Source organism: Phoca vitulina, unplaced genomic scaffold (assembly GCF_004348235.1).
Source record: "Phoca vitulina isolate PV1807 unplaced genomic scaffold, GSC_HSeal_1.0 scaffold4, whole genome shotgun sequence".
In the NCBI taxonomy this organism is placed as follows: Eukaryota; Metazoa; Chordata; class Mammalia; order Carnivora; family Phocidae; genus Phoca; species Phoca vitulina.
The window spans coordinates 36843374-36855717 of record NW_022589707.1 but is presented as its reverse complement, the minus strand read 5'-3'; the positions used below and the strand labels follow the sequence as shown (position 1 = coordinate 36855717).

The window sequence follows — 12344 nt, the reverse complement described above, 5'->3', positions numbered from 1 at the left end:
AAAATAGTTTCAAAACAAATGATGCTATTGAGTGATCAGGATTAAATCAGTCAGCAATCCAGATTAATATATACAATTCTATTTAAAAATCTGAAACACCTCTTATGGGAACTTATTCCAACAGGTTTTCCTCAAATAATCAATAGCAATACTACAAAAAAGGTGCTTAAGTCCCCAGGCTTCGCAAGCCAAAATATGACCAAAACTGTGTCTACAAAAAAAATCTACACAAAGCAAATACTGTTAATAGACACAATTAAAGAATAGTAACAATAAATTGTATATTTATTTTATAGATTCTGAACATTGATATTAAAAAGAAACCAAGATTAACTGGAGAAAGGCATGAAAGGTTGAAATTTTAGGGGCACCTGGGTGGCTCAGTCATTAAGCGACTGTCTTCAGCTCAGGTCACGATCCCAGGGTCCCGGGATCGCGCCCCGCATCGGGCTCCCTGCTCTGCGGGAAGCCTGCTTCTCCCTCTCCCACTCCCCCTGCTTGTGCTCCCTCTCTTGCTGTGTCTCTCTCTGTCAAGTAAATAAATAAAATCTTTAAAAAAAAAAAAGGCTGAAATGTTAAAAAATAATTCCAAACACTCTTAAAGATTTCAGAGGTTGATGGCAGTGGATTTTATTGGGGGGGAGGTGTCTAATTTCACTTTGAAACTTGGTTTTTAATCCCACAGGTGTGTCATTTGTAGTACCCTTCCACTGAGTAGCTACAGAAACACAAATAGAAGCAAAGCAAGCTTTTCCAATGTTAACCAGGCAAAACCTAGAAGATCAAGGAAAGAATGAAGTATTAAATAACCACTGAATGTAAAAATGAGATTGATTAGCAATTAACTGAGCTGTGTATGTTAAATGAAATAAAAAGATGGGAAGGAGGTTGCCAACAAGGACTGCACAGAAATTACATAAAGGATGAAGTAATGATAGGAAGGGCAGTGGACAGTAGGTCATCACCTGCACGAAGCACTTCCCAGTTGCATATTATTAACTTAGATAGTGCTGTATCTTTTTTTTTACTATGTTATGTTAATCACCATACATTACATCATTAGTTTTTGATACAGTGCTGCATCTTTCAATGCCACAAACGCCAATACAGAAGCTAGAAAACTTTTCTTGGAAAGGATCCAAGGCATTCAGAATGTCAAGTTATTGCCAAAAAATTAAGAGCATGAACTGTGGAGCTGTGAAAGCCCAATCCTTCAACTTACTAAATGTGTGACCTTTTGTAAGTTATTTACTTTCTGTGCTACAGTATGCTAATCTGTAAAATGGAAGATAAAAATAGAACTCTTCTCAATGAGTTGATTAAATGAATTTCATAAAGATCTTAGGACCAGTGCCTGACACATCACACTGCTACCTAAACATCTGCAGTTGGATTTATTAATGCACTCACTGGCCAGGCTTTTTGTGGCACTTTCCCAACTCCTGAATCTCCACACCTGTACCAGGTCCAGGCGTCCCAATTACAAGGTCTCAGCACTCAAACACAGTTCTCTTTACCCTGGGTGAAACGGATCTTAGACATTCATTCAAAGATTTAGGGAGTATTTTGATGGTACAAATCAATGAAACAAACCGGCTCAACAAAGACTAATCTTGAAAGGGCTGATGCCAGTGCAAAAAAAAAAAAAAAAAAAAAAAACACTAAAGGAGAACCAGGAAGCACCAGTGACAAAACAAACACTGTTCATATCAATGAAGTGATAGGTTTCTCCGTAGGGACAAAATATTGGTGCCAGTGAGTTTGCTTTCAAGTTATCAAAACCATCCTGACAGTTGAGAATGTTTGGAAAACTACGGTCTTTAGATTGACTGCCAACCAGTACACAAACAGAATTTTTTGGAGTTGTGACAAACATCAATTAAAAAACAAACACCTTGCCTTTTGAAGAATTTATCAAGTTTGATAATTTCAGTATACCTTCCCCTACTCTAACCAAATTCAGACCTCAGGTCTATTCCTATGCTGTTCATTTCCAACCACACTGAAAAGTCTACAGGGCTCCATCAAGTAAATTCAGATCACAAATATAAGCTTCTGTACTACATTATGATTAGTAAGTTATTTCACTTTAAAACAAAATAAACAGGAACAACAAAATACTAAACGACTATAAAGGAAATGCCACCTGTGACAGAATAATCCTATGAGTATAGTATGTCCTTTTATTTTGGATATTACTTTTCGTTTTTTCCTCTCAGCTCTGCAGTGACTTAAGAAAGCTGGAGGGGGGTGCCTGGGGGGCTCAGTCGTTAAGCGTCTGCCTTTGGCCCAGGTCATGATCCCAGCGTCCTGGGATCGAGTCCCAGCGTCCTGGGATCGAGCCCCACGTCGGGCTCTCTGCTCAGCGGGAAGCCTGCTTCTCCCTCTCCCACTCCCCGTGCCCCTGTTCCCTCTCTCCCTGTGTCTCTCTGTCAAATAAATAAATAAAATCTTTAAAAAAAAAAAAAAAAGGAAAGAAAGCTGGAGAAATATACGCTAAAGCAAAACTCACGTTAAGGTTCTCACTGGGACTTCATTTTCCACCAAGTCAATGATTTTTTCAATCACAATAGCAGAAGAAAATATTTCCCAGACATTCAAACATATGGTCATTAAGGGCACAGCCAGTTAACAATGATTACGACTACTGAAGTTTTTCAGTTTCTTCCAAAAAGGAAAAGTAAACTGAGGAATATTTAGAATCCTTTGCCTACCATGGAAGCTACTGCATGTCACCACTTGCCAGAGGTATGGAAGTGGAGCAAAGAAAGCCAAGAATTTTAAAAGCTTCTCTCATTAAATTACATTTTCTCCAAATCTACAACAATCCCTTCTCCCCACACTGAGGAAATCTAGGTACTGCAAATTCCTGGCAAGGGAACCAAGAGTAATCTCCAAATATTTAAAAAATTACTTGCAATCAACCTGTCATTTCTAATACTGAGTTACTTAAATATTACTTGCTCTATTCAAACTCCACAAAACTGAAAATGGTAAGACTGAGATATAATGAAGTTGTTCAACATTTTCATTCATGACTGTAGGACAAATCCTTTTTCCTGGTCTTAGGAAGGTGGGCAATGAGAAAAACAACTCTTGTCTAAATAAACGTGTAAAATCTTTTGGCTTTTCAGACTACATTCAAATTTCTAGGAATTCAATGTTCAATGTTTGAATCTTATGGGATAGCTCATTATTTCCATTAACCAGGAGAAAGAAAATCTACATTATTGTGTGGACTTAAGGAACTATGACATTGCTATTCCCACCCACTTCTTTATAGGGTCCCATGAATAACTAAAGTTAACAGATTTTATGCATCCTATGAGAGCAAACAAAAAAGGGGAGAAGAGTTGTAACACTTTGAACTCTTCTTACAAAACTCCGTGTAGAGAAAACAGCACTAGGTGAAAAAGTGTGGACTATAAGGCATGCTCAACAGAAACGTCATAGTCCTGGTATAGTTTACCGACAGACTTCTTGAGGATTTCAGGACCCAAACTAAAAGGATCTCAATTAGCACTAGACCAACGAGAAAGATCAAAGTGAAGAAGTAAGCTTAACATTAGTTAGCAGCCAGATGAAAAGAACAGCAAAATTCCACATCATCAAGACTAGAAAAAAACGGATGGGTTTGACTTTTCAATTTACTTTAGGTCAGGAGAAAAAAAAAAAACCCTTCTGAAAAAACGTTACCAAAGGTTAACTAAAGTAAGTCACAATCGCAAGAGACTGGATCCATATTACCCAAATTCAAGCAAAAATTCACAACTCAAAGGGAAGGAGAAAAAAAAAATCCACCCTGTTAACTAGTTGCCTCAATAGAAGAAAATATAATTTTGGTTAGACCACATTGCTGATAGGGTTTTGTTTCTGAATGCCTGAATGCTCAGTGAGCCAGACGTACAGATTCATGTATAAACAACACGTGACCAGTCCTGTACCCTACAATTTTTATAAGGCTAAATGATATAGAAGATAAACACTACATACAAACATGCCCTTTTAAAGTTAATTTTACATTCTGGATTTTCTGTTTTCACTTGAAGGGACCAGAGTGGTAGCGGACAATTCTAGGGATCTGTAGCCCATGAAGTGTGTATTCCTCTCCCTTTGAGGTCGCTGTAAAACAAGACCTTAGATCGCTAAAATTGGGGGGGGGGGGGGAAGGACGTTAACTCAGAATAACTGCTCCAAATCAAACCAAGAGATATTCTTATAACTTCACGGTTTGTCAATTCATGGAGAGAGGGAGGTGGTCGAGTTCAAATAAGTTAACGATTTCACAGTCTAAAGTAAACACGTACACAATTTTGTTTCAAAGGGTAGCTTCTGCTTTCTTTTTAAAATCGTTAGATCATAATGGGATCTCTGTTCATCTACACATCTCCTGCTTACTTCAAATGTACCGGGAAAGAAAAAGAAAAAAAAAAAATGCAAGGAAGGGCTTGCCCTTCTCCGGCCCACCATCTCGCGAACCCGTCGCGAGGCGTTAAGGGAAAAGGCTTTATTTTAGCAAGAGCGGGCGCCAGCAGGGGCCAGGGCGCCGCCCGGGAAACCCACGGCCGCGGAGGCGCCCGGGGGGCCGGGGCCGGAAACGACCCCGCGAGCGGCGTACCCCGCCGCCCCTGCCCCACACACCAGCCCGACGCCGGGCTGCGGAGGGGCCGCCGCAGGGTCCGGAGGGCGGCGCCGGCTGCCCTCGCCCCTCCCCCGTCCGTGGCGGAAGCGTCTCGGGTTTGAAAGATGCCGCCGCCACCGCCCCCCCCCCCCCCCCCCCCCCCCCCCCGGGGCCCCAAAGGGCCGAGCCCCCTCCCACCGCTGCCCTCTTTCCCCTATTCCTCCACAGGTCCTCGCGGGCTCCCCCCGCCCGCCCCTCCCTCTCGCCCGGCGCTGGCGACGCCTGCTCACCGTGTCCCCAGGTCCCGAGGATTGGGATCCGGCGCGGCCGGCGGCCCCCGGAAACACTGGGCCCCTCGGGCGCGGCGGCGGGGGCGTGGCCCTCCCGCCGAGGCCAGGGCCGGGGTCTCGCCTCCGCCTCCCCCGAGGAAGCCTGGCGCCGCCGCCTCGTCTTCCTTCCGGCTTCCCCTCGCGCCCTCCCTCGGTCGGTCCGTCCTGCGCGGAAAGCAGCGTCCTCTGCGGGCGCCGCCGCACGTTCCTCAGGGCCCGACCACCGTCAGACTCCTCCCCCGGGAGCCGCGCCGCCGGGCCGCGAGACGCCCGGCTCGCCGCTCCCGCCCCGCCCCTGCGGCGCGCGCTCGCCCCCTTCCGCGGCCCGGGAACGCGCGGGCAGCGGACCGTGGGCCAGCCTTCGCCAGGTTTCAATTCCCGCCGCTCGCGCCCGCCTAGCGGAACAAGCGGCAGTTTTGCAGTTTCCCGGGTTCTTGAGACCCCCCCCCTCCTTCTCCCGCCCTTACCCTAGCTTCCCCCGCCCTTTTCCTTTGCTGGATCCCACCGGAAAGCCAAAACAATTGGGTCCGCGCAAGCGCGAAAAACGAAGCGGAAAGAGGAGGAAGGGAGGGGGCGGCGCGAGGTGACGGGGAGGCGCTTTTGGAGGGGTTTCCCGGAGAAGGTCAGCAGATAGCCCGCGGAGGGCGCGTGCGCGGCGAGGTGGTCGCCACCGCGAGACGAGCGGGCCTGGGGCGCCGGAGGGTTCAGGCTTAGCCTGGCGAAGGGAGAGCCTTTAGAAATTCAATGCTAGGAAACCCAGACACCAAAGCACCAAATCTTATGCCGTAGGCTGTTTTCTTCCCCCTTGAAATACAGAAATGTTCGGGCTGGGTAAGGAATTGGGATTGAGAAGGGCTGGACAACATCAGACCACGGGAAGGAGGGGAGATGATGGGTGGCTGACTGAGTGGGCTTTGTCTCCTCAGTCCCTGCTCTCCAAAACGCGCCTTCCACTCTCAGAACATGTTCGGCTTTCCCAGTCTCATCTGGAAAGGCTTCTGTCCCGGTCTTTCAAGGCCAAGGAAAACCTCAAAGCGGCACCTGAAAGGGCCCGCATTTCGGGAGAGGGAACAGTTGTCAGGGTGCGGGGGGAGCAGCTGTATATGAATCCCTCAGATAGGTTTGTACTGCATTGCGGCGGCTACCTGCTCCCCCCCACCTCACCCCCAGCAAGTTCCAGAGGAGTGCCTTCAGCTTCACAAGCTAAGCCTTTGTAGCAGCAGATGGCTGTGGCCCACGCTGGTTTGGTTAACTTGGTACAGCTTGCTAGCAAGCAGAAAGTTGTAGATTTGCTCTCTCATTTGATAGAAGTTATTCATGGATGCAAAATTGTCAGGAATGCCCACACAGACTTCACCTACCTTTGTAATTTACACTCTCGGCACAAACCCAATCTGGAATATGTACATGACTAATTATAAACTAAAAGCCTTTACGTTACCAAAGAGCCTCTTCCTGTAGGCTAGGTTAGATCAACTGAATGCACGCCAAGATGTGTGTATTTGGGAATTTTACAGTAGAGTTTAGAAAATAGATTAATTCAGCAAATCTTTATTGAGTGCCAGGTATGCTATCATTCTGCTTAGTCTGGTTAAATGCTTAAGTGTTTTGATATTAAACAACAAAGAAGCCATATAAAAGATTCAGTCATTTAACACACTTGAGCACCTACTCTGTGCCAGATTGGACCCTGGAGATGCAAAGTCTGAACAAGAAGGCACAAACCACAAATGATACCCTTGGTAAGAGTTTGTGTTGTGGCGCCTGCAAGGTGCAGTGGGTTAACTGACCGACTCTTTGTTTGGGCTCAGGTCATGATCTCAGGGTTTTGAGATGGATGTGCTGAGCCGGGAGTCAGCATGAGATTCTCTCTCCCTCTCCCTCTGCCCCTCCTGCCTGTGCTCGCTCGCTCTCTAAAATAAATAAAATCTTTAAAAAAGAAAAAAAGAGTTTGTGTTTCATCCTGTAGACAAAAGAGAGCCATTTATGATTTTTAAGGAGAAGAATATCTTCATAAGATTTTAGAAAAATAATTCTGAAGCATGGTGGATAATCAGGTGAAGTGAGTAAACTAGTTAGGAAGCTGTTAAAATAGCCCAGATAGGAGATGGAGTGTCCAAACTAATTTAGTGGCTGTGAGAATAGTGAAGCAGAGATGGATTTGAAACTAGCTAGATGGGGCCCCTGGGTGGCTCAGTCAGTTATGCATCTGCCTTCGGCTCAGGTCACGATCTCGGGGTCCTGTTTTGAGCCCCACATCCAGTTCCCTGCTCAGCAGGGAGTCTGCCTCTTTCTCTCCCTCTGCCCCTACCCCCCCCCCCCCCGTGCACACACTCTCTCTCTCTCAGATAAATAAATAAAATCTTTAAAAAGAAAAAGAAAGGAAAAAGAGAGAAACTAGCTAGATAAAATAAACAAGACTTGGTTACTAAGGATAAGGAAAAATAAGTGAGGGATGGCTGAGTTTTCTAGTTGGGGTGATTGGACAGTAATATCAGTAACTATAGGAAGAGTAGCTAATTGTGAGGATGAAAGAGGACTAAAAAGATGCATTTTAATAGCTGTACAGTTAGGAATGCATTTGACTGCAAGTAAAAAAAAATCCTATTGCAATGACTTAAGGGTCTATTTGGTCACATAAGTCTGTAGGTAGTCAGTTACCCTGGTTTCAACAGCAGAGCCACAATTTCTGTGATTCTTTTGACATTTCTCATGGTTGCAGGATGGCCACAGCAGTTTTAGCCTTCATACCTTTATTGAAGGCAGGAAGATGGGGAAAGGAGGGGCCTCAGCCATCCAGCTTTTTTTAATTTTTTTTTATTTTTTCAAATTATTTTTTATTTTTTCAAAGAGTAGAAGCCTTCTCAAGACAGTACCTCATACCCCCAACTCAGCAGACTTCCATATGCATCTCAATTTCTAGAACTATAATTTGGCCAAATGCAGCTGTGAAAACAAGTTTTTCCAAGCTCTAATACAAAGTTATAAGGCAGAAAAGCATTGGGAATGGATGCTGGGTCAGACAAATACCAGTCTGTTAGTTCATTAATACTTAAAGCATAAGTTTTAACATTTAAAACACTGAGAGCTGGGGCCCCTGGCTGGCTAAGTTGGTAGAACATGTGACCCTTGATCTCAGGGTCATGAGTTCAAGCCCCATGTTGGGCATGGAGCCTACTTAATAAATAAATAAAATTATTTTTTAAAAAAACAAACACTGAGAGCTAGCAGGCTGGAATGAGGCTTCTAGAGTTTCAAAGACATCCATTCTTTTTGTTGTTTTAACTAGAAAAAGAACAGGTTGAACATTTCATCCTTAAATATTTCTACTTGTTTGCCATTTTTCCCTAAAGGTTGCCATCCCCTTTAAAAGTCTCAGACGGGATTTGAGCAAGAAGGGGCAGGGGCACCTGGGTGGCTCAGTTGGTTAAGAGTCTAACTCTTGATTTCCGCTCAGGTCATGATCTAGGGGTCTTGAGAAGAGCCCCACAGCAGGCCTCCACCACCACTCTCTCACACACTCTAAAATAAATAAATAAATCTTAAAGGCGGGGGCTTGCTATACAGTCAGAGGAGGCTGACCCTTCGTTTAGCTTTCTGTCTATAGCTGCTATCATAGAACAGTTGTAATGTGCTTGACATTATTAGCATCAACACCACCTTCATTTTTTCTTACAGATCCTGCCCCTCAGCTTGGAAGCTGAGCAATCACAACTAGTTAACACTGTCTAGTTTAGGGAGACCATAAATCAATATTTTCTAGCAATTACATTAACTTTTCTGGAATGTACAGCAGTTCCCACATGATCTATATCCAAAACTAGGCATATGACATTATTTCAAGCTCTCCTTTTTAGTTAACAAGGCATTTTCTTTTAATTAAATGCCAAAAGCCATGAAACAGTATCTTCCTAAGACTGCATTTGAAACATTGTCGTGATTCTAGAAAAGAAAACAAATAATTCTTGGAAAAAGTAAAGATGCAACTACAAATTTTCTAAATGTGAGTCTTTTCTGTGCTTAACCATTTCTGAATGTTATAATCATTTAAGATGGTAAAATAATCTAAAACATTATTGTTAATTTTAACATTGTAACCTATTTTAAAATCTTGGATTTGGGGGAGGAAGTTCCCAGGGCCATCTCTGAAGGGGACAGTGCATTCTAGAGCTAATATGCAATATATCCTCTCCATCTTGCTTCCCTGTAATAATACAGAGAAAATCTAGTTAAAATGGACATCATTATTATGGGGTAGCACAAGGGAGCTCTCTGTGGTAACAGAACAGTTCTATATCTTGATTGTGGTATAATCACAAATCGATATATATGATAACATTTAATAGGACTATAAATAACACCTATTTAAAACTAAGTGCACACAAAGGTGATAAAATCTGAGTAAGGTCTGTAGTCTAGTTAATTTCATTGTGCCAATGTCAATCTCCTTCTTTTGATAATGTACATAGTTATATAAAATGTTACCAGTGGGGGAAGCTAGGTGATTAGCACACAAGGAACTCTCTGTATTATTTCTACAACTTCTTCTGAGTCTATAATTATTTCAAGATAAAAAGTTTTTAAAGGTGGATACCATTCATTCAACAAAGATTTATTTTAGTGGCCTGGGGTATAGAGATAAAAGACTCATAGAGGAAGAGGAATGCTGGGCGAAAAGACCCAAGCAAACCAACAGTGGGATAAATTCTGTGAAAGCAATATGCTTTCAATATGTGAAAGCAATGTGTATTATGAGAGTCCATCAGAAGAACAAGCAGGTCAAAAAAGGCTTCTCAGAAAAAGTGGAGCAGGGCAGATAGAAAAAGAAAGGATCAAGCAGAGGAACACAGCATGGGTCAAGGCATAGAGGCTTAAATGAGCTCTGATAGGTTTCACTATTATATATTTTCATTACACATAGCACTTTTTATCTCATAGCCCTTATGATGATTGTAACTAACTTTTTTTTTTTTAAGATTTTATTCATTCATTTGACAGAGAGAGAGAGAGAGTGTGTGTGTGTGTGTGTGTGTGTGTGTGTGTGTGAGCACAAGCAGGGAGAACGGCATGCAGAGGGAGAGGGAGAAGCAGACTCCCCGCTGAGCAAGGAGCCAGACTCGGGTGCTCTATCCCAGGACCCTGGGATCATGACCTGAGCCAAAGGCAGATGCTTAACCAACTGAGCCACCCAGGTGCCCCGTAACTAAATGTTTTTATAATGTGAGCTCCATGAAGGCAGAAAGTACTTTTATATCTTGTTTTCTCTCCAGTGCCTTACACAGTTCTTGTCTAGGCATGTATAACTATTTGTTAAATGAATGAGGTCATTGGCCATGACTGAAACATGGAGTAAATGTGGGGGAATAACAGGATATCTAGAGAGAAAAGCAAGAGATAGATACAGACCATGAAGGGTCTTATATGTTACATTTGGACTCTATATCCTAAAGGTAATGGAAAACTATCAGCAGAGGATGATTTCTTTTGTGTTATAGAAAGATAATATAAAGATAATATGAAGTATAGACAATGCAAAATGTAGCAATGTTCCAAAAAGTCAAAATGCAACCTGAGTAGTTTATTACCAGAGGAAAGCAAGCAAGGCTGTTAATAATTGCAAGTTCCACTCCAGGGATTATATGTCTACCAGCCCCTGAGTGTCCAAGGACTTTGTTTTGCACCAATAAGAATAATAATAACAACAGCTAACACTTGCTGGGTGAGTACTTTTTACATATTAACTCATTTAGTCCTTACAACAACTCTATGCGTTTGCTATTGTCTCCACTTTACAGTTGAAGTGACCGAGGCACAGAGAGGTTAATTAACTCACTCTAGATCATACTACTAATAAATTAGCAGAGTTAGGATTAAAATCTAGGCTGTCTGGGGGCGCCTGGATGGCTCAGTAGGTTAAGCATCTGAATTCAGCTCAGGTCATGATCTCAGGGTCCTGGGATGGAGCCCTGTGTGGAGCCCCATATAGGGCTCCCTGCTCAGGAGGGAGTCTGCTTCTCCCTCGCCCTCTGCCCCTACCCCCCTTGTGCTTTCTCTCTCTCTCTCTCTCTCTCTCTCTGTCTCAAATAAATAAAATATTTTTTAAAATTTTAAAAAAAATCTAGGCTGTCTCCAGAGTCTATGATCTTTACCCTGTTTTTTGAAAAGCCTTCTTTCCTCCTAGCCAATTGCATCCTTGTATCACTTCAATTATTAGGAACTACCACATTATCTCAGCAACGTGGTTTAAGCAGTATGAACAGGAAGGAAGAAGAGGTGATCTTTCTTTTCCCTTCTCTTCGGTTATCAGATGAAAATATTTCCCACAATGCTCAGCAAAGTTCCTCTCACATCTTCTTGGCAGGAAAATGAGATTGCTGTAATTGGTTTCCAGTCATTGGTTGGGTTAGAAGGGGAAAAGTCCCACTTTCTCTGAACACATTGCTTTTCCTTATCTGGACAAAATCAGGGTTCACTTAGCTAGGAAAAATTGTTTGAGCCCACTGGTAAGACCACCACCAATGCCTGCCACAAATACAATCAACCCATGAGACCAAAGTAGTCAATGAGAGTGTCCTTCAGGAAGAGCACTGGACTGGATTCTATCTTTAATCTGCCATTTAGTAGCTATGTCATCTTGGCAAGTTATTTAACCTCTCTGAACCTATTTCTTCACATAAAACTTGCGCATACTATACCTTAATATTGTACAAGGATTCAAGACAACATAAATAAAGTGCCTAGCACACTATCATTTAATAAGTAACAGTTGTTAAAATTATGTTATTTTCCACATGTTAAATATAAAATTACCACATGATCCGCCAATTGCACTCCCAGGTACATACCCACAAGAACTGAAAGCAGGGACTCAAGCAAATATTTGTACACCCATGTACAGAAAAGCATTATTCACAATAGCCAAAAGGTAGAAACAAATGTCCATCGATGGATGAATAAACAAAATGTCATAGTTACACTGGAATATTATTCATACGTATAACATTGGAATATTATTGCAATGGAATAGAATATTATTCAGCCTTAAAAAAAAAAGGAAACTCTGACACATGCTACAATATGGAAGAACCTAGAAGACATCATGCTCAGTGAAATAAGCTAGACACAAAAGGGCAAACATTATATAATCCCACTTACATGAGGTATATAGAGCAAATTCCAGAAACAGAAAAGTAGAATGATGGTTGTCAGGGGCTGGTGGGAGGAAAGAGTGAGGTTCTTATTTAATGGATAGAGAGTTTCCGTTTGGGATGATAAAAAGTTCTGGATATGGATAGTGGTGGTGGTTGCACCACACTGTGAAGGTACTTAATGCCACAGGATTGTATGCTTAAAAAGGTAAAAATAACAAATTTCATGTTATGCATTTTTACTCC

The 12344-nt window shown here is 42.7% G+C and overlaps 1 protein-coding gene across 4 annotated transcripts in view; it reads right to left on the bottom strand.

Annotated features, from left to right (window-relative positions):
• The window catches only part of KBTBD2 (kelch repeat and BTB domain containing 2), a 54875-nt gene that overhangs the window by 17537 nt on the left and 24994 nt on the right, over nt 1-12344 (bottom strand). The window contains exons 1-2 of one of the 4 annotated variants that reach the window (XM_032401807.1): nt 5418-5468; nt 4912-5136 (exon numbers count right to left, since the gene is read on the bottom strand). The exons of 2 other annotated variants lie outside the window; for them this stretch is intronic. The gene's annotated coding sequence lies outside the window, so the exon portion shown is untranslated. Of the gene's footprint in view, nt 1-4911; nt 5137-5417; nt 5469-12344 lie in introns of those variants that run through there. One more of the 4 variants, XM_032401808.1, reaches the window with a different exon arrangement.